A 16,798-nucleotide genomic window follows, 5' to 3' on the forward strand; every position below is an offset into this window, starting at 1 on the left:
AGGTGATTGGGCAGGACTGTGCAGATAGCGTAATTGTAGCCCAGCAACGGAATTGGTTGCTTTTGCCATCCCTTTGGACTTGAAATGAGCAACCCCAGAGGCAGGAAAGAAAGTATTGCACCATCACCAAGGAAGAACAGCCAGAAGCGCAAAATGAGCTGTAACCCTGAAGACAGAAAGGAGAGGTGGCAGGAGAGACCTGGCAGCAGAGACCCAGCAGTAGGAGAGTGTGGTGAGCTTCCCGGCTCACAGAGAAAGAAAGCCAAGTGTCTTTGGGCAAAGGCAGAGGGAGAGGCATGCCTGTGAGCACGACTGAGAAGAGGCTGCCCTAATGGAAGAACTGTATCTTGAGTGTTCTTGAGCCTGAATTGTAACTCTTACTTTCCTAATAAACCTCATAATTGTGAGTATGGTTTATGAGTTCTGTCTTGCTATTGCAATAAATTATTGAACCCAGCAAAGAAGCAAGAGTGCTGTGGGAGGGACAGTTGGTGTAAGAACTGGTAAAGCTGGAGGAAAGAGGAGGCAAGTCTGACCACCACCTCATAGGAATCAGCCTTGGGTTGTTGATTTTGATCCTCCTACCCCCTTGTGAAGTTAGAGGAGGTCCGAAGCTGCCCCCCATGCCATTTTTACACATATTCTCATGTGGCTGTTAAAGTATGTAGAGGAAATAGTTATTATAAAGGAAGGCAAGTAAAGGGACCTAAATAGAGGTAAGGTTTCTAAATGTCCCTCAAAATGGTAAAATGTGAACACTTGTAGACCGTAATAAGTTGTGTGTATATAATGTAATATCTACAGCAACACTAAAAAAATTTAAAAAGCTATAGTCAAAGCCCTACAGAGATACAATCAAAAATATTATGGATAAATTAAAATGGAATTCTAAAAAATGAAAGTAATTTTTTATTGTAGTATAGCACACATACATATCATTGCTGTCAAGTAAATTCCAACATACATACAAGTGACAGCTCAATTAAATTTTACCAAGTAAAATTATCCCTGCAACTAACACTTCAGAAGCCTTCCTTATTCCCTCCCAGGCAACTCCCTCAAAGGTATCATTATTCTGACTTCAACCATTGTGGATTAATTTGGCTTGTTTTTGAACATTGTATAAATGTAATCCTGTGATATGTATTTTTTGTGTCTGGATTCTTTTGCTTAGCATGATGTTTGTGAAATTCATGTGTATTCTTGGAGTAGTAGTTCTTTTTTTTCATTGTCATATGGTTTACCAGTGCGTAAATAACCAAAAAAAAAAAAAAAATTGCTGTCGAGTCGATTCTGACTCATAACGATCCTATAGGACAGAGTAGAACTGCCTCATAGAGTTTCCAAGGAACACCTGGTGTATTCAAACTGCCAACCTTTTGTTTAGCATCCATAACACTTAACCACTTTGCCACCAGGATTTCCTAGTGTGTGAATACACTATAGTTTATTTGTCCTTTCTAGTGTTGATGAACTTTTGAGTCGTTTCTAGATTTTTGTTATAAGATATGTACATGTTCAGCTTTGGTGCCTACTGTGCATTTTCAAAAGTGGTCTATCAGAGTTCCCAGTGAGATGGTTTGTGTCTCACCAATACTAGGTTTTGTCAGGGTATCTATCTATCTTTTTTTCTTTCTTCTATCTATCCATCTGCCTATCTATCTATTTATTTATTTTAACCATTCTAGCAGTGGTATCTCATTTTGTTTGAACTTGTATTTCCCTGAAACTAAGAAGCTTTTCATGTTTACTTGTCATTTGAATTATATATATGCAGTTATACAATTACACATATATATACACACACACAGGAAACCCTGGTGATGTAGTGGTTAAGTGCTATGGCTGCTAACCAAAGGGTCAGCAGTTCGAATCTGCCAGGCGCTCCTTGGAAACTCTATGGGGCAGTTCTACTCTGTCTTATAGGGTCACTATGAGTCAGAATCGACTCAACAGCACTGGGTTTGGTTTCGTTTTTTGGTATATATATACACACGGTTATAATAAGTCCTGCTCAAGGCTTCTGTCATTTTTTATTGCATTGTCTGTCATCAGCCACTGTAGTTTGTAGATGAGAAAAAGAGCTAATGTTCAAAGAGTTCATCACTTGTCCCAAACCCTATCATACTTAAATCGAGGCTCTAAAAATAGTCATAAGGGTTATCTAACAGACTTCTCACTCTATCTGGAAATCACTTCTGTCTTAGACTGAGTACTGTAGAAAAGCAAAACCAGTGACGCGTAATATATATACCCAACCCAGTGCCATCGAGTCGATTCTGACTCATGGCGACCCTAGTGCTACGGCTGCTAACCAAGAGGTCGGCAGTTCAAATCTGCCAGACACTCCTTGGAAACTCTACTGGGCAGTTCAGCTCTGTCCCAGAGGGTCACTATGAGTTGTAACCAACTCGACATAGTGGATTTGTTTTTTGTTTTGTTTTGTTTTTATACACATACATATACATAAAAATGGAGACAGAGATCTACAGAGAGAGAGATATCTATCTATTTATACGTATATATAGAGAGAGAGAGAGAGAGTGAAGGGGGGGATTTAGCACAAATAAATAGTTCACATGTTGTAGCAGCTGGCAAGTCCCAAGTCCATGGGTCAGGCATCATGCTGGAGGCTTCTTCTGACTCATATAGCTGCGGTGGCTGATGAACCCAAGATTGGCAGGTCAGACAGCAGGACATTGGCTCACAGGCTGTGGAGTCTGATGAATCCAAGATCAACAGGAAAGATGATAGGCTGCTGGCTCACAGGTACAGAGGCTGATGAATCCCAAGATTGGCAGGCGATACAGGCAGGTCACTGGCTCAGGTCCCAAGAACTGGAGGTCAGATAATGATGAGCTGGATGCAGGATCCAGAGCAAGCAAATGAGCTTTGCCAGAGCATCCTATACATATAAAAAAAATGGGTATGTATATTTATAGGATGCAGGCTACACCCACAAGGAAACACCCTTACAACTGATTGACTGACCATAACAGATCACATCATGGAGGAGGACTACATCATTACATAACTGCCAAACTGCACCATTACATAATCACCAAACCACTGAGAATCATGACCCTGCCAAGTTGACACACAGCCTTAACCATCACAGACCATCCTTTGTCAACTTGGCACCTATATACATCTCCTTAAACCATACAGTCTCTAAATAAAGACAATTACAAAGTCATGCTTGCACTTACCATGATACAACTAACACGCTTACAACCAAAAACACACTAATCCTGTTTAAATCTTATATTTTAAAAGTGAAAAAATCAAAATGGACACGAAAAGAGAGAGCGGAGGGAGAAAGCTGGCTGTCTCATTAAAAAAAAAAAAACAAACATTAGGGGAGAGTAATTGGGAGTGTGTAGCAAGGTGTATATGGGTTTTTGTGTGAGAGACTGACTTGATTTGTAAACTTTCACTTAAAGCACAATAAAAATTATTTAAAAAAAGTGAAAAAAGCAAATATATTTGATGCACACATACAAGGAAGAAATACTCATAACAATTATAGCCCTGTTTCTGCAACTGGTCACGCAGTCTTAACTGGTATTGAGAACTACCTTCTCCCACCAACCATTCCATATCCCCTTTACTTTCAGCTAGCACCACAGCTAATGGTGATTCTTTGCCTGGTAGGATGACCCAAACCTTCATTCCTGAAGGGTCTGGACTATTAGCAGTCATGTTGGAATTGAGTTGCTGTATTTTTCCATTGAAAAATGGAAAATCACAGGGCATGGTAGTACTAACAAATGCCCAAAGGGATCTGCTGTATTCCAGACATACTCTTCTTTACCACCATTATGCAACACCAATCCAATTTCCCCTTGTTAGTCAGGATCAATTACACCAGCCGATATGGTAATTCCTTCTTTGTCTGTTGATCCAGAAGATTCCAAAGTGGCCGGGTAACATTCTTAACTTCCAGTTCAACGGAATCCTTGCTTTGTCTCCTGGTGGGAGCATTCCTCCCTTCGAACTAAGACCTCTAGACCTGCGGAGCATAGGGTCATGGGGACAGGAAGCAAAAACTTTGCAAAGTGTCACTAAGGGTAGTAGTGAGTGGTGCCTTTTCCATTTCCACCCGTTGATTCCTGGACCCATGAATCCTGCCTATGGGAGAAACAGCACTGTGATGGTTAAGACTGTATGTCAACTTGGCTGGGCCATGATTCCCAGTATTGTATTCTTGTCCTCTTTTTTGTGATTGTAATTTTATGTTAAAGAGGATTGTAACACCCTTACCCAGGTCACATCCCTGATCCAATGTAAAGGGAGTTTCTCTGGGGTGTGGCCTGCACCACCTTTTATCTTTCAAGCGATAAAAAGGAAAGGGAAGCAAAGAGAGAGGTCGGGACCTCATACCACCAAGAAAGCAGTGCCAGGAGCAGAGCACGTCCTTTGGACCCAAGGTCCCTGCATGGAGAAGCTTCCAGTCCAGAGGAAGATTGGTGAGAAGGCCGAGAAACAGAGAAAAGCTTCCCCTGGAGCTGACACCCTGAATCTGGACTTATATATATAAAAAAAAAAAAACTTATAGCCTACTTTATTGTAAGGAAATAAACCTCTCTTTGTTAAAGCTATCCACTTGGGGTATTTCTGTTATAGCAGCACTAGATGACTAAGACAAGCACCATATACTGGATACTGGTTTAAAGCATAATACAGCCTACTGGAGAACATTGCCCCAATCCTGCAAAGAATTGCCACCTAGCCAGCACTGTAACGGTGTATTTAGGAGGACTTTGCATTGTTCTATCAAGCCAGCTGCTTCAAGATAATGGAAAACATAATAAGACCAGTGAATTTGATAAGCACAGGCCCATTCCCACTCTTCTTTTGCTGAAAAGTGAGTCCTTTGATTTGAGACAATGCTGTGTGGAATACCATAATGGTGTATAAGGCATTTTGTAAGTCCACAGATGGCAATTTTGGCAGAAGCATGGCATGCAGGGAAGGCAAATCTGTGTAAGTGTCTATCCCAGTAAGAATAAATTGCTGCCTTCTCCATGACGGAAGTGGTCCAGTGTAATCAACCTGCCACCATGTCACAAGGAACAGTGCCATATCAGGGTCTCAGTGTTGGTCTCTGCTGCTGGCAGATTGGGCATTCAGTAGTGGCTGTAGTCAAGTCAATTGGAAGTCCATGTTGCTGAGCCCATGCATAACCTCCATTCCTGCCATCATGGCACTTTGTTCGTGAGCCCATTGAGCAGTGACGGGGTGGCTGGGAAAAGAGGGTAACTGGTTTCCACAAAACGCATCTTCCTATCCATTTGATTGTTAAAATCCTCCTCCGCTGAGGTCACCCTTTGGTAAGCATTCACGTAAGGCACAAATATCTTCACTTGTTTGGCCCATTCAGAGAGATCTATCAACATACCTCTTCTCCATACTTCCTTGTCACCAATTTTCCAATCATGTTCTTTTCAAGTCCCTGAACATCCAGCCAAACCATTGGCCCCAGCCCATGAATCAGCATGCAATCACACATCTGGCCATTTCTCCTTCCAAGCAAAGTGAACAACCAGGTACACTGCTCGAAGTTCTGTGCATTAGGATTTCCCTTCACCCCACCAGGGAGGTCCCAGAAAGGGGCTGTAGTACTGCCACTGTCCATTTATAAGTGGTGTCTGCCTATCATGCAGAACCATCTGTAAACCAGGCATAAGTTTTTTCTTTTTCAATCAACTGATCATAAGGAACTCCCCATGAGGCCATGGGTGCAGACTGGGAGAGGACAGGTAATTTGACAAGAGTGGAGACCATGGGCATTTGGGCCACTTCCTCATGTAACTTAATTATGCCTTCAGCTATTGCTCGGGCATGATCTCATATATACCACTTTCATTTAATGATGGAGTGCTGCTATGCATGTCTGATTTTATGACTCTAGGGTCAGACAGCACCTAGTTCATGATGGACAGCTCATGCCATTTGGTGACTTGGTGGCCTATGGTTAAGCATTCAGTCTCTATTAAGGCCCAGTAGCAAGCCAAAATCTGTTTCTCAGAGGAAGAGTAATTATCTGTAGGGGGTGGGAGGACTTTGCTCCAAAATTCTAAGGATCTGCACTGCGATTCACCAATAGGAACTTGCAAAGATTCCAAACAGCATCTCTGCCTGCCAATGACACTTCAAGTCCCATTGGATCAGCTAGATCATTTGCCTCAAGTGGCAAAGCAGCTTGCCCAGCATCTTGAACCTGATGCAGTCTCTCTCTTGTTCTGGGCCACACTCAAAACTATCAGCTTTCCAAGTCCCTTGATAAACAGGCCAGAGTAGCACACCCAAATAAGGAATATGTTGCCTCCAAAACACAAAGAGACCCACAGGTATTGTGCCTCCTTTTTGGTTGTGGGAAGGGCTGGATGCAACAACTTATCCTCACATTAGAAGGAACGTTTCAACATGCTCCAAGCCACTGGACCTCTAGAAATTTCGCTGAGGTGGAAGGTGTCTGAATTTTTTTGGATTAATTTCCCACCCCCTAGCATGCAAATGTTTTACCAATAAGTTCAGAGTCACTGGCATTTCTTCCTCACTTCCATTCAGCATAATGTCATCAGTGTAATGGACAAGTGTGACATCTTGTGGAAGGCAAATGCGATCAAGTTTCCTGTGTACTAAATTTATGACCCATGGCTGGACAGTTGATATACCCTGAGTTAGGACAGTGAAGGTGTATTGCTGGCCTTGTCAGCTATAAGCAAACTGCTTCTGGTGTTCCTTAGAAACTGGAATCAAAAAAAGACTTCGGCCAGATGAATAGCTGTATAGCAGGTACCTGGAGATGTATTAATTCGCTCAAGCAATGAAATCACATCTGGAACAGCAGTTGCAATTGGAATTACCTCCTGGTTAAGTTTCCTATAATTCACTGTCATTCCCCAAGATCCATCTTTTTTTTTTTTTTTTTTTTTTTGCACAGCCTAATAAGCAAGTTAAATTGAGATGTAGTGGAAATCACCACCCCTGCATCCTTCAAGTCTTTGATGGCGGCAGTAATCTCTGGTTTTACTTGGGACTGTGGCTTAGCAGACAAAAATTGAGTAATCTCTTCAGATGGGAGTAAGGTGGCTGGTTCTAATAGCAGGAGTGATTCAATAATTTAGGAACTCAACCTACTGATTATCTGCCCATTTGTCCCCATCCCAAGTTTCAGGATTTCAGTTCTTCTCGGTCAATGTCCTCAGTTTACCTGCAGACACCATTTGATGTTGGGAATTCACTTGGCATTGTAATTCAGCCACTCTTACAGTAAGACTCTGGGTTTGAGTTTCAGCAATATCAGCTCTGTTACTACAAGAAATAAGATGTTCTTCCAGGGCGCAAGTGGCAAAACTGAGGTCTTTTATGCAGCACTTGAGCTGTGACACTGAAGCCCTGAACTCCTCTCCTTCTTTCACCACTTTTTTCTAGCAAAAGTAGGACCAACCAGCTAGCTGCCCTATTCTCATTCTGACAAAATTGTAGAAAAGTATCAAACAGGTAATGACCCAAAGTCTCACTTCTCACCAACACTTGATCTATTGGTGGTGATATTTTGTATATTAATATCCCCACCTCTTGCCATGGATTAGCATTGCCCTCTTTACGACTGGAAACAGTTACCAGCACCTTTAAGACTAGTCAGACTTGAGAACCAATTTAAAAAAACAGATCCTTATGATTTTGCTTCTCTAGAACCACTCTTGTTACCAAATATCTTAGGCTGGGTTCTCTAGAGAAACAAAATCAGTGGAGCACATAAACATGTTGTTGTTAGGTGCTGCCAAGTCAGTTCCAACTCATAGTGACCCTATGCACGACAGAATAAAACACTGTCTGGTCCTATGCCAACCTTACAATCATTGTTATGCTTGAGCTCATTGTTCCAGCCACTAGGTCAATCTACCTTGTTGAGAGTCTTCCTCTTTTCTGCTGACCCTGTACTTTGCCAAGCCAAGATGTCCTTCTCCAGGGACTGATCCTCCTGACAACATGTCCAAAGTATGTAAGACTCAGTCTCACCATCCTTCATTCTGGTTGTACTTCATCCAAGAAAGATTTATTTGTTCTTTTGGAACTCCATGGTATTTTCAATGTTCTTCACCAATACTACAATTCAAAGGTGTCAATTCTTCTTCAGTCTTCCTTATTCATTGTCTAGCTTTCACATGCACATGATGCGATTGAAAATACCATGGCTTGGGTCAGGTGAACCTTAGTCTTCAAGGTGACATCTTTGATTTTCAACACTTTAAAGAGGCCCTCTGCAGCAGATTTACCCAATGCAATGCATTGTTTGATTTCTTGATTGCTGCTTCCATGGGTGTTGATTGCGGATCCAAGTAAAATGAAATCCTTGACAATTTCTCCATTGATCATGATGTTACTCATTGGTCCAGTTGTGAGGGTTTTTGTTTTCTTTATGTTGAGGTGCAATCCATACTGAAGGCTGTGGTCTTTGATCTTCATTAGTAAGTGCTTCATGTCCTTTTCACTTTCAGCAAGAAAGGTTGTACCATCTGCATAACACAGGTTGTTAATGAGTCTTCCTCCAGTCCTGATGCCCCATTCTTCTTCATGTAGTCCAGCTTCTCGGATTATTTGTTCAGCATACAGGTTGAATGGGTATGGTGAAAGAACACAACCCTGACATACACCTTTCCAGACTTTAAACCAATCGGTATTCCCCTGTTCTGTCCGAACAACTGACTCTTGATCTATGTAAGGATTCCTCATGAGCACAATTAAAAGTTCTGGAATTCTCATTTTTTGCAATGTTATCCATAATTTGTTATGGTCCACACAGTCGAATGCCTTTGCATAGTCAATAAAACACAGGTAAACATCCTTCTGGTATTCTCTGCTTTCAGCCAGGATCCATCTGACATCAGCAATGATATCCCTGGTTCCACATCCTCTTCTGAAACCAGCCTGAATTTCTGGCAGTTCCCTGTCAATATACTGCTGCAGCCATTTTTGAATGATCTTCAGCAAAATTTTGCTTGCGTGTAATATTAATGATATTGTTCTATAATTTCCACATTTGGTTGGATCACCTTTCTTGGAAATAGGCATAAATATGGATCTCTTCCAGTCAGTTGGCCAGGAAGCTGTCTTCCATATTTCTTGGCATAGATGAGTGAGCACCTCCTGTGATGTATCTATCTGTTGAAACACCTCAACTGATACTCCATCAATTCCTGGAGCCTTCTTTTCTGCCAGTGCCTTCAGAGCAGCTTGGACTTCTTCCTTCAGTACCATCGGTTCCTGATCATGTGCCACCTCTTGAAATGGTTGAACATCGACTAATTCTTTTTGGAATAATGACTCTGTGTATTATTTCCATCTTCTTTTGATGCTTCCTGTGTTGTTTAATATATTTTTCATAGAATCCTTCACTATCGCAACTCAAGGCTTGAATTTTTTCCTCAGTTCTTTCAGCCTGAGAAAAGCCAAGAATGTTCTTCTCTTTTAGTTTTCTATCGCCAGCTCTTTGCACATGTCGTTATAATACTTTACTTTGTCTTCTCGAGCCGTCCTTTGAAATCTTCTGTTCAGTTCTTTTACTTAATCATTTCCTCCTTTTGCTTTAGCTGCTTGACGCTCAACAGCAAATTTCAGAGTCTCCTCTGACATCCATCTTGGTCTTTTCTTTCTTTCCTGCCTTTTCAATGACCTCTTGCTTTCTTCATGTATGATGTCCTTGATGTCATTCCACAACTCGTCTGGTCTTCAGTAACTAGTGTTCAGTGAGTCAAATCGATTCTTGTGATGGTCTATAAATTCAGGTGGGTTATACTCAAGGTTATATTTTGGCTTTCGTGGACTTGCTCTGATTTTATTCAGTTGCTAATATGAACTTGCATATGAGCAATTGATGGTCTGTTCCACAGTCGGCCCCTGGCCTTGTTCTGACTGATGATATTGAGCTTTTCCATCATCTCTTCCCGCCCAACCCAGTGCCGACGAGTCGATTCCAACTCACAGCAACCCTAGAGAACAGAGTAGAACTGCCCCGTAGAGTTTCCAAGGAGCATCTGGCAGATTCAAACTGCCAACACTTTGGTTAGCAGCTGTAGCACTTAACACAGATGTACTCACTTTGATTTCTGTGTGTTCCATCTGGCGAGGTCCATGTGTATAGTTGCCGTTTATGTTGGTGAAAGAAGGTATTTGCAATGAAGAAATCGTTGGTCTTGCAAATTTCTATCATTCGGTCTCTGGCATTATTTCTGTTACCAAGGCCATGTTTCCCAACTACTGATCTTTCGACATTGTCTACAACTTTTGCATTCCAATCACCAGTAATTATCAATGCATCCTGATTCCATGTTCGATCAGTTTCAGACTACTGCAGCTGTTAAAAATTTCCTACTTCTTCATCTTTGGCCTTAATGGTTGGTGCGTAAATTTAAATAATAGTCATATTAATTGCCCTTCTTTGTAGGCGTATGGATATCATCCTATCACTGACAGCATTGTGCTTCAGGATAGATCTTGAAATGTTCTTTTTGACAGTGAATGCAACACCTTTCCTCTTCAAGTTGTCATTCCCAGCATAGTAGACTATATGATTGTCTGATTCAAAATGTCCAATATCAGCCAATTTCACCTCACTAAAGCCTAGGATATCGATGTTTATGCGTTCCATTTCATTTTTGACTATTTCCAATTTTCCTAGATTCATACTTCATACATTCCATGTTCCAATTATTAATGGATGTTTGCAGCTGTTTCTTCTCATTTTGAGTTATTCCACATCAGCAGATGAAGGTCCTGAAAGCTTTACTCCATCCATGTCATCAAGGTCCACTCTACTTTGAGGAGGCAGCTCTCCCCCAGTCACCTTTTGAGTGCCTTCCAACCTGGAGGGCCCATCTTCCAGCACTATATCAGACAATGTTCCGCTGCTATTCATAAGGTTTTCACTGGCTAATGCTTTTCAGAAATAGACTGCTGAGTCCTTCTTCCTAGTCTGTCTTAGCCTGGAAGATCAGCTGAAACCTGTCCTCCATGGGTTACCCTGCCGGTATCCAAATACTGGTGGCATAGCACCACAGCAACAAGCAAGCCCCCACAGTACAACAAACTGACAGACACATAATATACATGGAGAGAGAGAGAGAAATTTGTCTCAAGGAAATGGCTTACATGTTTGTAGAAGCTGGCAAGTTCCAAGTCCTTGGATCAGACAAGTTGGAGGTTTCTCCTGATTCACATAGCTGCAGGGGCTGCAGGGGCTGACAAACCCCAAGATGGCAGGGCATTAATTCACAGGCTGCAAAGGCTGATAAATTCCAAGAGCAACAGGCAATATGGCACACCACTGGCTCAAGTCCCAAGAACTGGAGGCCAGATAATGATGAGCTGGATGCAGGATCCAGAGTGAGAGAGCAAGCTTTGTCAGAATGTTTATATATATTAGGTGCAGGCCACACCCCCAAGGAAACACCCCTTACATCTGATTGGCTGATCACAACAGATCACATCATAGGAGATGACTACATCATTACATAACTGCCAAACTACATTATTACATAACCGTCAAGCCACTAAGAATCAAACAAAATCAGTGAAGCGTATATATATATACATAAGCCCAGCCAAGTCGAACACAACCTTAGCCATCACAAACTCCTAAACATTCCTGAATAATAATTATCTAGTTTTTTTTTTGTACACTGAAGAAGTGGCTAAGAAATCATTACCTAAAAGAAAACATTTCAATTTTTTAACAACTCCAATTTAAAAAAAAAAAAATCCAGCTTATATTGCTCCTCAGTCTGTTTTCCTGAGTCAACAACTCCCTTTCTCTTAGTTCTGTTCTATGGAACTATATGAAATAATTTTCCTGCCTCTTCCACATTAAAGTCCTTCAGATATTTGAATATGGTTCTCACATCTCCTCATCCCTCAACCACCAGGTTCAGTTGACATTAGTTTCTTTGTGACAGCTAAGTCAACCAGACTGAATTTTCTAGAGGTTTTATAGCTCTGACCATCCTTCCCAAGTTCATATCATCTTTGATGTAATCCATATTTGTAATTGGCTGCTTTTTGCTGGCATGCAAGTTGTTGTTGTTATGTTTCATCATGTTGGTTCCCACTCATAGCAACGTTTTGTGCAACAGGACAAAACACTGCCCAGTCCTGCACCATCCTCACAATCATTGCTATCTATCTATTGTAATATAATCACTTTCCATAATGTAATCTAATGTGATCAATCAATCAGCTGAAAAGAGTGATTCCTTAAGGTATGTTCTGTCTCTGGACTATAAATAGATATTTTGGAAAAACTCACTCTGTCTCCACTCTGCACTCTTTCTGTCACCTGACCTATGAATCTTGGGATCCAACCCTGCAGAAGTCTCCAATCTGCCTCCTGATCTATGAATTTTTGACTTGTCATTCCCCCAGAACCCCATGAGCCACCAAGAGTCTTCGGCCAATGACCTAACCTACAGATTTTGAACATGCCAGCCCCCATAATCATGTGAGCCAATCCCATGAACTAAATATCTCCCCCTACATATGTGTGGGACTTGACTTAGGTCATAGTTCTCTAGAGAACTGAACCAGTGAGATACCTAAAGATAGGTAGGTAGGAAGAAAGATAAATACCTCAGTGGTTCAGTTCTCTAGAAAACTGTGACCTAAGGCAAGTTTCACATTGTTGTAGATTACTTTATGGACTCTCTTTATGTTCTTTTGACCAGTTAGTCTTTTCCTATGTCAGTACTTCCAAAAAAAACCAAACCCACTGCCATAGAGTCAATTCTGACTCATAGCCACCCTGCAGGACAGAGTAGAACTGCCCCACAAGGTTTCCAAAGAGTCCCTGGTGGATTCAAACTGCCCACTTTTTGGTTAGCAGTCAAACTCTTAACCACTATACCACCAGGGTTTCCCATCAGTACTACGTCATCATAATTAAAATTGTTTCATAATAAATGCCAAAATCTGGTAGGACAAATCCCTCCTCCTTATTATTTTTCTTTAGAAGTTATCTTTTTTAGTATGTCTATTTTTTAAGCTTTGTATTACCATGTACATTTTAAATCTCCTTTCAAATTCCATGTAAAGTCCTGTTACGGTATGCTTTATCTATAGATCAATCTTGGGGAGAATTGACATCTTTGCAATATTACATTTCCTTATCTACAAACATGGGATATCTCTCTGTCTTCTTTTACTTATCTTTAATCCCTTTCAGTTAATTTTATAATTTTCTTCATAGTAGTTTTGGACACCTCTTGGTGAATTTTTTTCCCTGTCCTTGATATTTTCAATGTTATTGTATATGGTGATTTTTTAAAATTTTTGTACTAGTTGTTTTTGCTAATTTATAGAAATGCAATTAACATTAATATGCTGATCTTGTACCCACCATTTTGCTAAACTCTCCTGTTATTGGTAATAATTTATAAATCATTTGGACTATCTATGTAGATAATCATGTCATATGTAAATAACAATACTTCTATTTTCCCTTTTCCAAATAATATTCACTTGCTCAACTCCCCATACAATATTGAATAGAGATGGTATTTGGAGGCCTTCTTATCTTTTTGCTGATGTTAAAGAAAATGATTCTAACATTTCCCCCATTGGCTTATTTCCCTTTTTTTTTTTTTGTAGATACATTTTATTAGGTTAAGGAAGCTCTTTTCTAATCTTATTTACTAAGACACTTTATTGTAGGTTTGTATTGAAGTTTATCAAAATATTTTTCTGAGTCTTTGGAACTTTTTTCTCCTTTAATCTTCAATGATATTTATGGATTTTCTAATATTAAAAAATCATTGTAGTCCCAGGGTAAACTTAACTAGGACATGGAGAATTTTTTTGTTTTGGTTTTTAATATGCTTAGATTTGGTTTGTTAATATTTTAAGATTTTTTTAATCTATTCCCATGAATGAAATGAATCTATAATTTTCCTTTCTCATACTGAACTTGCCTAGTTTTTTGTATCATGATTATAGTAGCTTTATATAATGACTTTACATTTTCCCTCTCTTCTATTCTCCAAGAGACTTCTATAAGATTGGGTGTGGTAAGCTGTTAAACTGGTACCCATACGAACACATCCTAGTATTGTCACCCTTGTATAGTTCCCACCCAAATTGATTTTGGGCTGGACTTGTTTCTTGTGTTGACCAATAGAATGAGACAGAAATGACATTGTACAACTTTCAGGTTGAGTCTTAAGACGCCTTGCAGGTTTTGTTTTCATGTGCCCAGAACACTCTTTCTTGGAGGCCAATCACCAGGCTTTAAGAAGCTTGGGTTAGAGTAGTGAGTAGTAAGAGACCATATGGAGAAAGACTCTCTGAGAGGCCATTTTGGAAGTTCCAGCCACAGATGAGATTCACTTAAGTAACTATGAATGCAACCACATGAGTAAATTCAGATATACCAGATGGAGCAGAATAACCATCCACCTAAGCCCAGTCATACATAAAATGATGAAAAATAAAAAATCATTGTTGTTTTAAGTCACCGTGCTCTGTGTAATTCATCATGCAGTAATAGATAACTGAGATAGATTTGAATGATCTATAAATTTGTCAGTATTAGATGATTCTGGCAAGAATGAATAGCTGAGAGTAACATGATGTATTCCAAACACTTTTTGAGAGAGTGTGACCTAAAAGGGTAGCCTTAGTGACAGCAGGGGAATTGGCCTTTCAAATATCTGAAGGACCTTCATACATAAAAGGAACTAGGCTTGTTTCCTGATTCCCAAGGGGCAGAAGTAGGATCCATAAGAAGAAGCCACTGAGACAAATTCCAACTCAGAATGATTAAGTAAAAATGGTCTGAGTTTTCACTTCAGAGAGAATTGCTAGAGCATTGAAGAGTTCTGAGTTCTCCATTCCTGAAAGCACAGTTATTGTCCAATTCTGGATAATTGCGTCTAATGATTTATGCTATCTTGACTCCCCACACTTCCTTTAAAAAATAAAAACTCCTTTGCAAATATATTTGTGTTTTCTTTGTACCAGTCACATAGAAGTCTAATATCTCTTCTTTTTGAAGACCTGTTGATACCCTGCCCAGATTCCTTGGATCACTTTTATCATAACTGTATGACCATCCCCAGCTTTTGCATGCTTCTCTGCACACATCTTGCACACAAAGGCTTCAGAAGATTGACCTTGGATTCTGGAGTCTTCTCCCATATGCAGAGTCAGAAGTGGCTGGGAGTTTTATGTACTTACCCCTAGAGTAGTCCATAACTAATGGCTGACTGGTGTGGGAGATCCAAAGCCCAGCTCATTTGTCTCAAGATGGAACAAGGGCTGAGATGTAATTTACACTTCAGAGCTCCTTGTGACTTCAGATTGAACGTGTAATTTCACTTAACATCACAATTTCCTGCTTCTCCACTTCCTTACTGATTTCTCCTGGAAGCACTTCCTTAACAAATCACTTACACCCAAATCCTTGCCTCAGGTCTGCTTCTCTGGGAACAAAACCTAAGACACTACTTCAGTTTTCTGTTGAATCCGACTTCAGCATAAGAGGCATCACTAACTTGATGTTTTCAGTGAATCTCAGACAGATCAAATCATTTATGAGGATAATTAAAATGGTAAGTGGTAGAGCCACAATTCCAACTCAAATCAGCCTGACTCCAAGGGCTGAGTTCCCTGCATTTTAGTTACTTCTTTATGGAGAAATTTTATCCGTATTTTTATTTCCTGTTTTAAAATTGTGAAATATCTCATATAGTCAAAGGGTATATACTGTATAGCTTTAACCCTAAAATAAAATAAAATGAATACCTGTGTACCCAGCACTCTCCTTAAATAATCACCTGTAGTTTAAATCTCCAACCATTACTGTAGTGCTATTTCTCCCTTCAATCCTATCAGTGTTTGCTTTACAGATTTAGGTGCTCTGATGTTGGGTGCATATATATTTATGATTATTAAATCTTCTTGAGTAATTGACCCTTTTATCACTACATAATGTCCATCTTTATCTCTTCTGACAGGTTTTGTCTTAAAGTCTGCTTTGTCTGATATTAAGATTGCCACCCCAGCTCTCTTTTGGTTATTATTTGCATGGAGTATTTTTTTTTTTTTTCCATCTCTTCACTTTCAACCTATTTGTGTCCCTGGGTCTAAGGTGTGTCTCTTATAAACAACATATAGTTGAATCATGTTTTTATGTCCATCCTGCCACTCTCATACTTTTTTGGGGGCATTTAGTCCATTTACATTCACTGTAATTCCCAATAAAAAGAGACTTACTTCTGCCATTTTGTTATTTGTTATTTGTTTTTTGTGTGTCTTAAGCCTTCTTTGTCTTTGTCCTTTACTACTGCTTGTTCTTGTGTTTTATTGGCTTATTGCAGTGAGCCATTTTAGTTTCCTTCTCCTTTCCTATTTTGTGTGTTTTTTAGATATTTTCTTAGTAGTTACAATGAATATTACATTTAACAACTTGTGTTTATAACATCTTAGGGTAAGTTGGTACCGACTTAACTTCAGTAACATACAAAGTTCTACAGCTATGCCATTCCTCCTGTCCCTTTCCCCCATTTTGTTGTTATTACTAATTATGTCATTGTATTTCATGTGGCCTGTAACATAATTTTATCCCTGCTTTTTATACAGTTGTCATTAAGAAGCATGAAGGACAAAACAATTAGAAATACCAAGCACGAATGCCTTATTATTAGCCCTTATGTTTGTTCAAACAATTCCCTTTATTAGGGTTCTTTCTTTTTATGTATGTCTTTGAATTACTTTCTAATGTCTTTTCCCTTCCATCTAC

This window comes from Elephas maximus, chromosome 3, assembly GCF_024166365.1.
Source record: "Elephas maximus indicus isolate mEleMax1 chromosome 3, mEleMax1 primary haplotype, whole genome shotgun sequence".
Taxonomy (NCBI): Eukaryota; Metazoa; Chordata; class Mammalia; order Proboscidea; family Elephantidae; genus Elephas; species Elephas maximus.